This window comes from Silene latifolia, chromosome 10 (genome assembly GCF_048544455.1).
Source record: "Silene latifolia isolate original U9 population chromosome 10, ASM4854445v1, whole genome shotgun sequence".
Lineage (NCBI taxonomy): Eukaryota > Viridiplantae > Streptophyta > Magnoliopsida > Caryophyllales > Caryophyllaceae > Silene > Silene latifolia.
The window spans coordinates 69,213,155-69,226,281 of NC_133535.1; the positions used below are offsets into that span (position 1 = coordinate 69,213,155).

The following is a 13,127-nucleotide window of genomic DNA, read 5'->3' on the forward strand; positions in this document are numbered from 1 at the left end:
ACCAGGAACCCCATTTTCATCAATCATCAAAAACATTGATTTTTCCAGTTTTGGGAGCCCAAATACTCCTAAAATCACTAACGTAGATGGTGATGAAGAGCCGAAAAATGATGATAAACCGTATGAATCTGCAGCGCTATCATGATGGCGATAGTTCGAAGATCAAGAAACTCAATGAAAAATTTGACAAGATACCAGGAGTACCGCCAAGATGGAAGAAGTCGCCCCGACAAACTATGCTTGATTCATCCTTCATAGACGAAATAGCCAAAGTAGACCTACCAAAGAAGTTCACAATTCCATCCATGAGGGTCTATGATGGAACCACGGATCCACAAAATCACGTGGCTCTTTAAAAGCGAAGATGTTGGGCGCATCCATTCCTAGCGAGTTCGAGATAAGTTTGCATGTGCAAGGGTTTGGAACGACCCTGACCGCCCCGCCCGCAATGGTACATCAACCCGCCTACTTTGGCGAAGATCCACTCCTTTGCCAACCTGATTAACAGTTTCAACCAGATTCGCAAGTAGCGGGAGTTGGAGAAACGATCCAGTGACCTTTACCGAGTTACACGAAGCCCGATGAAACTCTCGGACATTCCTTGCAAGGTTCAACAAAGAAAAAGTATCTATACCAAGATGTGACGTTGGAACAAAAGTGGAGGCATTTAGACAGGGGTTACTACCACATAGTGACTTATACAAAGTGAACTCACTAAGTATCCCCGCCACACCTTCAAGATGTTCGAGCCAAGACCCTTGCCTTCATCAGTGAAGAAGATAAAAGCTACAAGCTTGGATCACCCAAAGGACCAAGGATCATGAAAAAGCAATAGGAAAAGCAACAGAGGGAACAGTTAGAGACCTACTCCATATTCCAGGCCGATCGATTAAAGTCAACCCGACTCATGGGTATCAAGGTAAGGCTAAGGTTTATCCACCTATCTCCGAACATAACTTTTGTGTTGATACTTTGTAGGATTGATCCGAGGCTTGACAACATGGGAACAAATGTTAGATGGCCCAGGAAGGTAGAAAATCCAAATCCCGGAAGAGACACAATTCAAAATGGTGCGAATTCCACATGGATATTGGACACACCACGGATGATTGTTTCACTGAGGAAGGAAGTGGCCTACTCGCTGAAATCGGGATACTTAAAAGACCCGATCAAGTCAAAAGGCAGAATGCAAACCAGGATAAAGAAAATCGAGCACAAGCAGATCGCACCTCCCCACACCACCACCACTCTATGAAGTAAAATTCATATCAAAGTGTTCGAGATTTGTGGCCCGACAAGCTCGGCAAAAAAGATAGCCAGGACACCGAGGACCGTGTCACCTGGCAAGTCGGATCATGTTCCAACAATCACTTTCAATGATTGCGACCTAGTGGGCATCCCGATGTTCATCACAATGGCCTGGTCATTTCTATGCGATTGGAACAATGCCACGATAAGAAGGATCCTGGTAGATGGAGGCACTCAAGAAACCCGATCATGCTTGACGTCTCGAAAGCCATGAAGATAAACGAGGATCAAATCACCAAAAAATCCAGCGTCCTAGTAGGTTTCAGTGGTGAAACCAGGAGCACTCTAGGAGAGATCCACCTCCCAACCTATGTGGAGGAGTCTCATCCTATGAAAAGTTTGGGGTCCTTGATCGCTTGTCATCCTACAACGCCATCCCGGACCACTGATTCACATTGTCAAGGCCGTACCATCAACCTATCACCAGTGCATCAAGATACCAACAGACCGGGGCATAGCCACAATCAAAGGGGATCACAAGACAGCCCAGAGTGCTACACAAACCTTGAAGCCTTCTAAGGCGGGTAAGTCCCCGGCATAGCAATTACAAGACTGTCAGAGCACGTATGTAGCACCTCCCGAATGGAAACAGATCGTAATTCTAGACCCCGAGTACCCCGACAGTATGTTTTAATAGGATCCGACGCGCCCGGATAATGTCGCCCGAATCGTAAAATTCCTTAAAAATAAATCATCTTGGTTTGCTTGATCACATTTTGATATACTGGAATTAGTGCTGATATTATTACTCATAAGCTCAATGTTGACCCATCTTTTAAGCCTGTGCGGCAAAAAAAAGGCTCAAATTTACAAAATTGAAAGAAACACCATAATAAATGAAGAAGTAGAAAAACTCTTGGATATGGGGATGATCGGGGAAGTAATGTACCCTGAGTGGTCAAGCTAACGTAGTTGTTGTGCAGAAAAAGAATGGAAAGTGGAGAGTCTGTGTAGACTACACTAACCTGAACAAAGCTTGCCCTAAAGATCCATTCCCCCGCCTCATATTGATGCCATGGTAGACGCAACAAAGAAAGTCACGAAATGTTGACATTCATGGATGCTTCCAAATGATTCAATCAAATAAAGATGCATCCCGCCGACCAGAGAGTATCGCATTCATTACTGATCGAGGCATATATCGTTACCTAATCGTCAGCCTTTCGGCCTGAAGAATGCGAGGGCAACGTATCAAATACCGGTCAACATGATGTTTAAATACCAGATAGGTGACATCATGGAAGTGTACATAGATGACATGGTGGTGAAATCCAAGAATGCAGAAGATCATGTGAAGCACCTAGAAATAGCATTTGAGATATTAGAAAAATATAACATGAAGCTGAAACCTGAAAGTGCCACTTTGGGGTCTCTGCAGGCAAATTTCTTGGATATATGGTCACAAAAGAGAGGCATAGAAGCAAGCCCTGAACAGATAAAGGCCATCCTGGAACTACAATCACCCAAGTCTTTCAAGGATATCCAAAAATTGACAGTAGTAGGTAGCCGCCCCCGAACCGCTTTATATCAAGATCTTCCAAATATGCAAAACATTCTATAACTTACTCAGGAAAAATAAACAATTCCAGTGGACGGACGAGCATGAGGAAGCTTTCCAGGATCTAAAATCCTATTTATCATCTCCACCCCATCGGCTAAACCGAAAAGGGAGAACCTTTGTCAAGATACCTATCCTATCACCGACACAAAGAATCGCAATCGATGCGATCCAGGTGAAAGAACAGGATGGGCAAAGAACATCCAGTCTACTATGTAAGTAAAAGCCTCGCTAGATCTTTGAGTTAAGGTATGGACTACTTGAAAAATATGTTTTAGCATTGATAATGTCATGTACCAAGTGAGACCTTATTTTGAAAGTCACCCAATTATAGTCGACCAATTTACCAATAAAATCATCCCGCGTAAACCCGAACTTTCAGCGGGATGGCCAAATGGTCGATCAGATTAGCACATATGACATCTCCATTGAACCCGGGCGCGATCAAATCGCAGCCCTAGCGACTTTGTGGTGACTTCACCCTAACCTGGAACCAGACCTAATAAAAGAGGTCAACCAACTAGAAAATAAAACCCTAGACCAAGAATGGACCTTGTTCATAGATGGGGTATCCAATGCCAGGGGGACAGGGTTAGGATTAGTACTTAAATCACCCCAGGGAGATGTAATAGCTCAGGCTGTAAGCTATGAGTTCAAAGCTACCAACAACGAAGCAGAATATGAAGCCCTGATAGCAGGCTTAAAGGTATGTCTAGACCTCGATGTTCAAAACCTAAAGGTAAAAACTGATTCACTCTTAATTGCCAATCAAATAAAGGGAATTTATACGGCTAAGGATGCAAAAATGATTTCGTATTTAGAATATGCAAAAAACCTTACCGCTAAATTTCCTTCATTTGATATCGATCAAATACCTAGAGACCTGAATACCCAGGCTGATGCTCTAGCCAGCCTAGGTTCAAACTTTACCCCCGCTATTTTTGATAAAATACCAATTGTGCACTTATTAGAGCCGACCATCAACAAACCTGAACAGGTCAACCCTGTCAATCAGGACAGTAGCTCTTGGACTAAACCTTATTATGATTGGTTTATCCGAGGAATACTACCTCAGGGAAGACATGAGGCAAGGGCCTTTAGAATTAGAGCTTCATCTTATGCTATCATCAATAACACCTTGTTCAAGAGATCACAGGCTGGACCCTACCTGAGATGCTTGGAGCCTGACGAAGCCAAGCTAGTACTTCAAGAAATACATGATGGACACTGTGGCAATCATAAAGGAGGAAAGAGCATGGCAAGCAAAGTTCTCGGACAAAGCTACATCGGCCTACGCCGAGGGCCGATCGCCTGGAATACTCTTCGAAATGCGAAGCTTGCCAAATCCATGCACCAATCATATATCGACCATCCGAACTCCTTCATTCAATTTCCTCGCCCTGGCCATTTATAAAGTGGGGCATGGACATTGTGGGAAAACGCCTGTAGCTCCAGACAAAAAGTCTTCATGTTAGCCATGACTGATTACTTCTCTAAGTGGATCGAGGCCGACTCTTACAGTGCAAGTAACCGAAAAAGAAGTAATATCCTTCATCGACAAACATTATTTGCGATATGGAGTCCCATCGAAATTGTATGTGACAACGGAACTCGGTTCGTGGGGAAAAGGACCCAAGCATTCTGCCAAGAATGGAATATCAACCTGGTAACATCAACCCCTGGATACCCAAAAGCCAATGGCCAGCAGAGTCAAGCAACAAGGTAGTCATAAGTCGCCTACAAAAGAAGCCGAAAAGAAGACGAGGCGGATGGGTCAAGAACTTCCATTAGTACTATGGGCGACAGACGACTCCAAAATCGCGACAGGCCAAACACCTTACTCCCCGGTGTATGGCTGCGAAGCTGTCATCCCCGAAAGTACGAGTACCAACATCCGTGATCCGGCTGAACAATGTTGAAAGAAACAAAGACTGATGCAAGATAACTTAGTCCCGACGGAAGAACTAAGAGACGCCGCCAAAATCGGGATGGCATCATATCAACAAGCGATTGCCAGGACTTACAATAAAAACGTCGGGGGTCGGGTCTTCAAAGAAGGAGACCTTGTCCTACGCAAAGTATTTCCAAATAAAAAAGAAAAATCAGCGGGCAAGCTAGCTCCCACATGGGAAGGCCCTTACTTAATTGATTCAATTGTTGGACAAGGAGCATACAGGCTCCAAACACTAGAAGGGGAAATGATCCCAAGATCCTGGAATGTAACTCATTTAAAACAATTCCATATGTAAAGATCGAGATCGAGGCTACGATCAGTACAAATTCAATCACTACTCAACCTGATGTGCTATGTGATGAACTACATGCTTTATATGACTTGTCCGTATTTTATACCTGCTCAACTAACCCATCTATTTACTTTTTGAATTCTGAACAATTATACATAATAAAAGATTATACGCATAAATATTCGTGGATTGAGGGCTACTCTACAATATATTCCCCGAAACAAAAATTTTGCACTTAATCGTGCCTAACGAGTTGGTAACCACCACCGATACGGTAAAAAAGTCGACCAATCGGCATGAAATAATTGCCGACCGACTAGGTTTATCGCCACGGATAACAACCTACCGGACGCAAAGAAGACGGTGCAAGGGTGTTTTATCCCGACCATCAGTCTAAAATGCCCTCTCGACAGGTCGAATACCAAGCCCTCCAGCCAGGTAGGGGACATAAGCCCTCCTGACAGGCCGGATTTCCCACCCTTTCAACCATTATAACGAAAAACTATACTTGCTTGAAATACTTATGACAAAAATTGAAACAAAAATGTGCATGTTATTTAACCAGAATAATGTGCAAATCATGCAAACAAAATATTTGACAGGTCCAACAGGATAAAATTCACAAATCAAGCAAAGACAAAAGTGAAATCAGCCGAAAGAAGGCCATCATGCCTATATTAATAAACCTTTACCCCCTGGGGCAAAGGCGCCAAAATATTCATAAAAGCCAGGGAGAGCCTCCCTGACCCAAAACAGGAAAATAAAAATAATGTCTTGTCCAGGGACATCCCCCCTGGATGGGCCAAAATACCAACCGAGAATTAAAAAGTATTACTGCTTCTCCTCAGAAGCAGCAGCATCAACAACCTGCTCCCCACTCTTAGCCGGCTCAGCCTCAACGTTCTGCTCCCCTAGAGAGTCGACCTCCTGTTCATTTTCCAAATTATGCAGGTCAGGATATTTCGAAGCAGCAAAAGCCATCTCAGCTGCAGGGTCCCATTTCTCCCTGACCTCGACAGGCTCCGACATGGCAGCCGCCCTTCCCTTGATGTAGAAATAGAGGGAGGCATCATCTAACTTGAACTCCAAGTCATCCCTCTCCTGGGTAAGCTCTTCATTCCTATCCAGGGCCTCCTGCAACAACCGCATGCTTGAAGTCGCCTCGCCTTAGCAAGATCCCTCTCACCGCACTCTTGTCAAATCAGCAGCTTGGCGGCCAAGTCGCCCCTTGCAAATTCCAAATCGGACTTCAACCTATCATAATCTGGTCTCATCGATCGATCCTGCTACCAAAGAAGTAGCCTGATAGGCATTATGGAGACAGGTCGCGGCACCCTGACCAAAGACAAGAAAAGTATGAGTAACTTGTACCAACAATAGAAGACTACCAAAAACAAAACACATGGAAATGATTCCAACATACCTCCCTCACAGAAGCCAAGTCACCACCAAAAGGTCATCGAATGATCCATCAAGCAATCGCCCGAGTAGCGCCTCAACAGGGTCAAGGGTGAGCATGACATCCGATTTAGAAGGTGCATAGTCCCCGATTTTCACCCTAGCACCTCCATATTATCCAACCTGGCTCTCACCTCCCGACCGGGGCGAAACATCAACATCCTCAATTCTCCTTTTCTCGGGTCGCCGAACTTGTTCCAAAGGGGACAACAGTGCGAGTGACCTTGGCGGCAGATCGATGCTCAGTCAAGTCGATGACAGGTTCAGTATCCTCGCTTCCCTGAGGACCTTCCTCCTTGATTTTCGCCAGCCTGGCTGAGAGGTCAGCCATACCAAACCTGGCAAGACGAATAGACGACCTGGTAGCTGCAACACGAAATACTGTATCAGCAATACAAACCAAACATTATCAGGAAGCCCAGGTAAAAATAAAGGAAAAATGAAAATAGACTTACATCCTGAGGTACTGGCACCAGCAGCCCCTGACGCTTTAGCCCTGGGAGCACCGTCAGCCTTCAAACAACGAGGAAGGTGACCAACCCCACAACAAAGAGGCCAGGACCTCTCCAAAGGAGGAATAGCAAGGAAAGCAGAGACATTGGGAGTAGGGTACTCGGTTTGAGAACCCGTCATCAATCGCACACATAAGAGGTATGATTTATTATTTTCATTTCATTTTCTCATTAACAGAAAAACATGCGGTCAAAGAAAGAAATCAAAAGACTCACCACCACACAAGCCTCATGATTCAAATACGTCGGGTCGGGACCCACGTAATGGTCCGACAAACATATAGCCAGCAGCCCAGCCCTTATCATGGCCACTGTCTAAATTGCTCAGAAGGGGAGTAGTTGACGGCCTGACCTTAAAACTTATACGGCCAAAACTGTTTGTTTTAATAGCATAACAGGTCTTCAAATCATCAAGAGAAAAAGCGACATTGTGTTTCTTACAGAGGTTCTCAATAGAACATACAACTTTCCACACCATCGGCATTAATTGATAAGAGGGAACACCAATCTCCTTAATAACCTCAACCATAAGAGGAGAAAAAGGAAGCTTACAACCTGCCCTGAAGGCCCAGTCGTGGATGCAAAACCAACCAGGATAAGCCCAATCAGCCCTGATAGGAGAATTCTCAGGGATCCAGACTTCAGCATCAGCAGGAATAATCCCCTTATCCTTCAAAATTTTCTCGAACTCAGGCTTCAAACGGTTTGCAGGAGACTGATCCTCATTTAAAGCCTTAGTAGGCTTGAATTGAAAAGCGCCATGAGATATTGAAATCATCTCCAATGGAGGATCACTTGACTTATCTCTCATGGAGATGGAGCAACAGAAGAAGCATGTAGAGTTTCAGAAGAAACTTCCTCAGGATTCTGAGGAGGAGGAGTAGCAGGAACCGCTGCCCAAGTAGATTTTTTCTTTGCAGCCATTGTTTGAAGAATTATGGAAGATTGATTAAGAGATTTGGGGAGTTGAGAATTAAGAAAACTGAAGAGAAAGAAAGTTAAGAGAAAGAAGACGAAGAAATTATGTTGATGAGTTCAAATTAATGAAGCACCCAAGTATTTATAGCAAAGAAAATTAGGGTTTCAGCCGCAAAATAATTAAGGCAGTTGCAGTAAATAGACCACGCGTCAGCAGTTGCAGTAAAAGAGCCGTTACAGGAAACTGATCAGGGAAAATTAACCGTTGGGTAATCTTATCAAAATTGAAGTTATCTGCTCATTTTTTCGTCCTAGCACTACCAATGAGGAGATAAGGGGCAACTGTTAGGCCTGATCAGCATTACACCTAAACCTGACTGTCAGGCTCTCAGGGCACATGAAGTTAGGCGCCAGGCCATGGAGAGGACAACGGTCAAAATATCAGGACAATATTTGACCATATCCGCGTATATTAATGGAAATAAATACGCAGCATTAAGTATGAAGATTGTGCAGTAAATATGGTAATTAAAAGGAAATATTCAAAGAATTATTACCAAGAATTATGGAGAATATTCAGCCTTCAATGCTTGATCATGCAGCCGTTCAAGATGGGAAGCTATATAAAGAACACTTGAGAGATCTGAAGAAGGACATCATTCATACGCAAGAACATATACACATATTACATAGAAATACAAGCATTGTTGTTATCATAAGAATATTCTCTCAAATCATATAGTGAAATCCTCTCCTGGCTTGGTGCCCGTGGTTTTTTCCCATTCAAGGGTTTTCCACGTACAAAATTGTTTGTCTTGTTATTTTTGTTATCTTATTTACGACTTACTATCGTACCACATCAACCCGACTCAAATCTAATTAGAGCTAGTTAACCCTGCACGATATCACCCTGACCTGATTTCGCCTTGCGCAAAATCCACACAAAACAGCAGGGTACCGTCCCTCCCACGGTTGTTCCCACATTGGGTTTTCCGCGTCACCAAAATCTTACGTGTCAATTTACATTACGCACTTTATTTTCCTATTTACTCAACGACGTACGAACATACATACATTCAACCAACGAATATAGACTACATTGACCCTAATTAATCGATTTGGGTAAAAATACCTAAACAGTGATCACCATTTTGTAAACAAAACCATGACAAAATTTTGTAAAATATAAAACCTTTTAAAATGTAAACATTTTCAAAGATAGTCTAAATTGGCGCAAAATGAGTCGAAACTCTGTCCAAACCTCCAGTCAAAATTCGGGTCTCAAAATCCATTTCAAAACCTCACTTCGAGTCAACACTCCTATAACTACACTACAATTGTTTGGGAGAAACATTTCAAAACACTGTCATTTTCAAACCTCACTTAACACAGTGGCACACTCCAACTTCACAAGTCGAGTCCTTTTTGAGTAGGAATGCTAAAATGGTTGATCGTGTTTTAATTCGTCGGCGATCTCTTATCCTGTTTCCAAGATGCCTGGAACTAGTCACGCAAGCGTTAATGCTCAACCCCAGCCCGGAAATGGTAATGATCTAATCCTAGCTGCGCTCGTCCGTCTCCAAACAAGCCAAGACCAAGCTTATGCTCGCCTCAACGCTATTGATGGCCAGATTGTTGCTGTAGAAACTAGGCTCTCTCCTGCAGAGAATGATATTCCTAACGCAAGCATGCATGATAACCTTCCACCATTCGTTGGACAACAAGAAATCAACCCTCCACTAGGTCCTACTGAAGCTAAAAAGCGACTCCAATACTTGTAGAAGCAACTAATGTACCTTAAGGGAGATGACATCTACAGGGAGAATAATCGCAAGTATGAGGCGGTAAATGCTCAATTGCCAATCAACTTCAATATGACTGACATCCCGAAGTTCAAGAGGCATGAAAACCCGTTGAACCATATTCGTTGTTTCAAAGATTACATATCCTGAGATGTTCTAAAAGATCTTTCCTTCATCTCTCGACACCATTCCTAAGCAATGGTTTTACTCTTTGGAGCACAAGAAGATTGCCACTTGGAACGATGCTGCGATTAAGTTCACTAAACAATACGCGGATAATGCTGAGATTGATGTGACCATAATTAGCGCATATTTAGTCCCCGAATTAGCTTTGTTCCCATGCTTTTTAGTGCATATTTGGGTCATTTATTGTCTTTAGTTCTTTGTTTTGCATATTCTTTGAGATTTTGTGTCTTTGGTAGGAAAGGAGTGCAAACCTTGCATTTTCATGGCAAAATGAGACTAAATTGATTGAATTCAATGACCAAGCATCAAGGAAAGACAAGATTAGAAGGCCTTTGTACATATTATAGTAGTTGGGCAATGACGCGAAAGGATCCTTGCATCCCCGAGGAAATCCCCAAGGATTTTATGAAGGAAAGGAAGAAAAGAAGAAAGAAGTGAAGCTGTCCAGCAATCCGTGCGGCTTGACTGGAAGACGCCCGTCCTCCACCTCCACAATCCGGCCGTCTTCTCCCAAAGACGCCCGGGCAGCAAGCCCAGAAGATGCCCTGATTCCCTTGAAGACGCCCGGGCAGACACTACTGAATCCGGTCGCCCCGTGCCTAAGACGCACGGATTCCAAGACAGCAAGATTTCGTTTCTTCAAGCTTCAATGAAAGACGCCCTTCCTTCGAAAAATACCGGCGTTTCCCTGCTCAAATCTCAAAAGTGTAATTACTAGTTTAGCCCTTAGTTAACCCTAATGCATCCACCTAATTTCCACTATAAATACCCCATTAGTCTAATTAGAAGGGCATGTTCTTCTTATCAATTCTTAGAGTAGTTAATATCAATCAAATCTCTCTTTAGTTTTGTAATCAACAATTAATCAAGTTTTAATACAAGTTTAATTTCCTTAATCCCTCTTTTGTTCATCCTTTATTTTGGGTAATTGAAGATTATTTGGGTTATTATTGGGAGATTGACAACCTCTCAATCAAGCATCAAGTACTTCTTTTATTCTTTGCTTTGTTATTGAAATCATTAGTAGGTATAATTCTATTAATCCCTTTTTAATTATGGTTAATTACTTTCATTAATTCATCATGTTTTACATTGTTGGTATGATTGACAACCTTGCTAGTATGATCAACATGATAATGAGTGAGTAGTGACCTAGCTAGGGTTAATGGGTAATTAGGGGAAACCAACATGGGGAATGATTCATGCTTAAATTAATATGCTTTCATGGTTTATTTGCTTGCTTGTTTTAATCTCAACTCATGCACATATTATGTTTGATGAAATGCGAGCCTATGAATCCTTGCATTTTTTACCCATCACCTATCTTTTCAATGAGACTTGTAAGACATAAACCAACTCGAGTCTCATTAGACCATGCATGTTGTTGAGTAGGGAAGACTAAGTCGACTTGTAGGTGTTGTACAATCTAATCGATTCGGCTCCGGGACCCAAACTTTCCTAGGATTGTAAGATATAACCCAACTCAATCCATCACAACAATAATTGCTTGCTTATAATTTGAGAACATGTTTGTATGATCAATTCCCATGATTCCCCTATGACCCAATGATACCCTAGTGCTTTTTATCAATTGTTTACAACCCTTTTAGTTCATCTTGCTTGTTTATTTTCATTTCTATTTAGTTTAGTGACCTTCTACATCAACCCAAATTGTGGCACCCCTAAGACACCACTAGTTTCAATAGAAATCTCATCTCAATTCCCGTCCCTTGGGATCTGACCTTTACTTGCCTCTTTACTAATTGTAGAGTTGTTTGTGAAGTTATAAATTGTGTTTTGGTCTAGGTGCTCCTAACGACAAGTTACCGAAAAGATTTAGTCTGACCAAAAATGGCACCGTTGCCGGGGACGGTGTTAACTTGATTTAGATTTTCTTATATTGTTATTAGTTGTGTCTTTCTTTGCCTTGAGGAAGTAAAACTCCTCAAGGTTTGTTCTAATTGTTTTCGAGTTGTTTGATATTTTGCATGTCTAGAAGGTCACAAGGTGATTTGTTACCTTTTGATCGTGAAATTGAAAGAACTTTGACAACCAATAGAAGACTTGCTAGGAGAAATTTAAGAGGTATTAGTGAGGTTGTAGGTATTCAACCAAATATTGAATTCATCAACCCTTTTGCAAGAGAACGTGAGGGGAACCCAACACAAAATACCACACAAAATCAACCCACAATGCCTAAGTTTTCATCACATTTCGTACCCACCGAGGAGAACCTACCTAATGGTACTCCCACACCACAACATTTGACCGGAAATTTTATTGCCAAATCCGCCTTTATCCAATTAGTCGAAAGGAGCCAATTTGGGGGGATGCCTAGTGAAGACCCTCATTCTCATATGGAAACCTTTTGTGACTATTGTGATGCGATTTCTGAAACCGGTGTAACTCAAGACAAAATTCGATGGGTCTTATTTCCTTTTTCTCTAATTGGCACCGCGAAACAATGGTTGAAGGGCCTTTATAAGGCCACTCTCGGAATTGATTCTTGGAAGAAGTTGGCTCTAGCTCTCTACAAAAAATTCTACCCACCGGAAAAGACTAACATGCTAAGAGCTCAAATTATGGGTTTTAAGCAAGGGGATGAAGAATTTTTCTATGAAGCTTGGGAGCGGTTCAAGGGAATTTGTCGCTCATGTCCTCATCATGGACTTAGTGAGTGGTTCTTGGTACAACAATTTTGGAACGGTCTATATGAAGATTCAAGGAACATTCTTAACATGGGATCAAATGGAATGTTCACCGAAGTTGGTGACAATCAAACTTGGAACAAAATTGAGGAAATGGCAGTCCATAACTCACAATATAGTATACCTCGCAAGGCTACTAGAGGAGGAAAGCATGAAGTGGACTCCGTTACTCAATTGGGTGCTCAACTTAGTGCTCACATTGATACAATCAATTTGAAGTTTGAAAAAGCTATGGCTAGACTTGAAGAAGCCTCAAAATCACCAAAGCATCATGTTAATGCCATGACGGCATCTTCATCAATCCCAAGTGGGATATGTGAGAATTGTGGAACTTTGGGACATGACCAAAGTGAATGTAGGGGAACAAATGAACAAGTGAATGCTTTCCAAGCATACAAGAGTGGTACCCCTTATTCCAACTACTACAATAA

The 13,127-nt window shown here is 42.4% G+C and overlaps 1 non-coding gene across 1 annotated transcript; it reads right to left on the reverse strand.

Annotated features, from left to right (window-relative positions):
- Nucleotides 1–12,552: 12,552 nt before the first annotated feature.
- On the reverse strand, nucleotides 12,553–12,659 carry LOC141610287 (small nucleolar RNA R71). Its single transcript, XR_012528190.1, has one exon. It is a non-coding gene; the product is annotated as a small nucleolar RNA R71 (small nucleolar RNA).
- Between the last annotated feature and the right edge of the window lie 468 nt (nucleotides 12,660–13,127).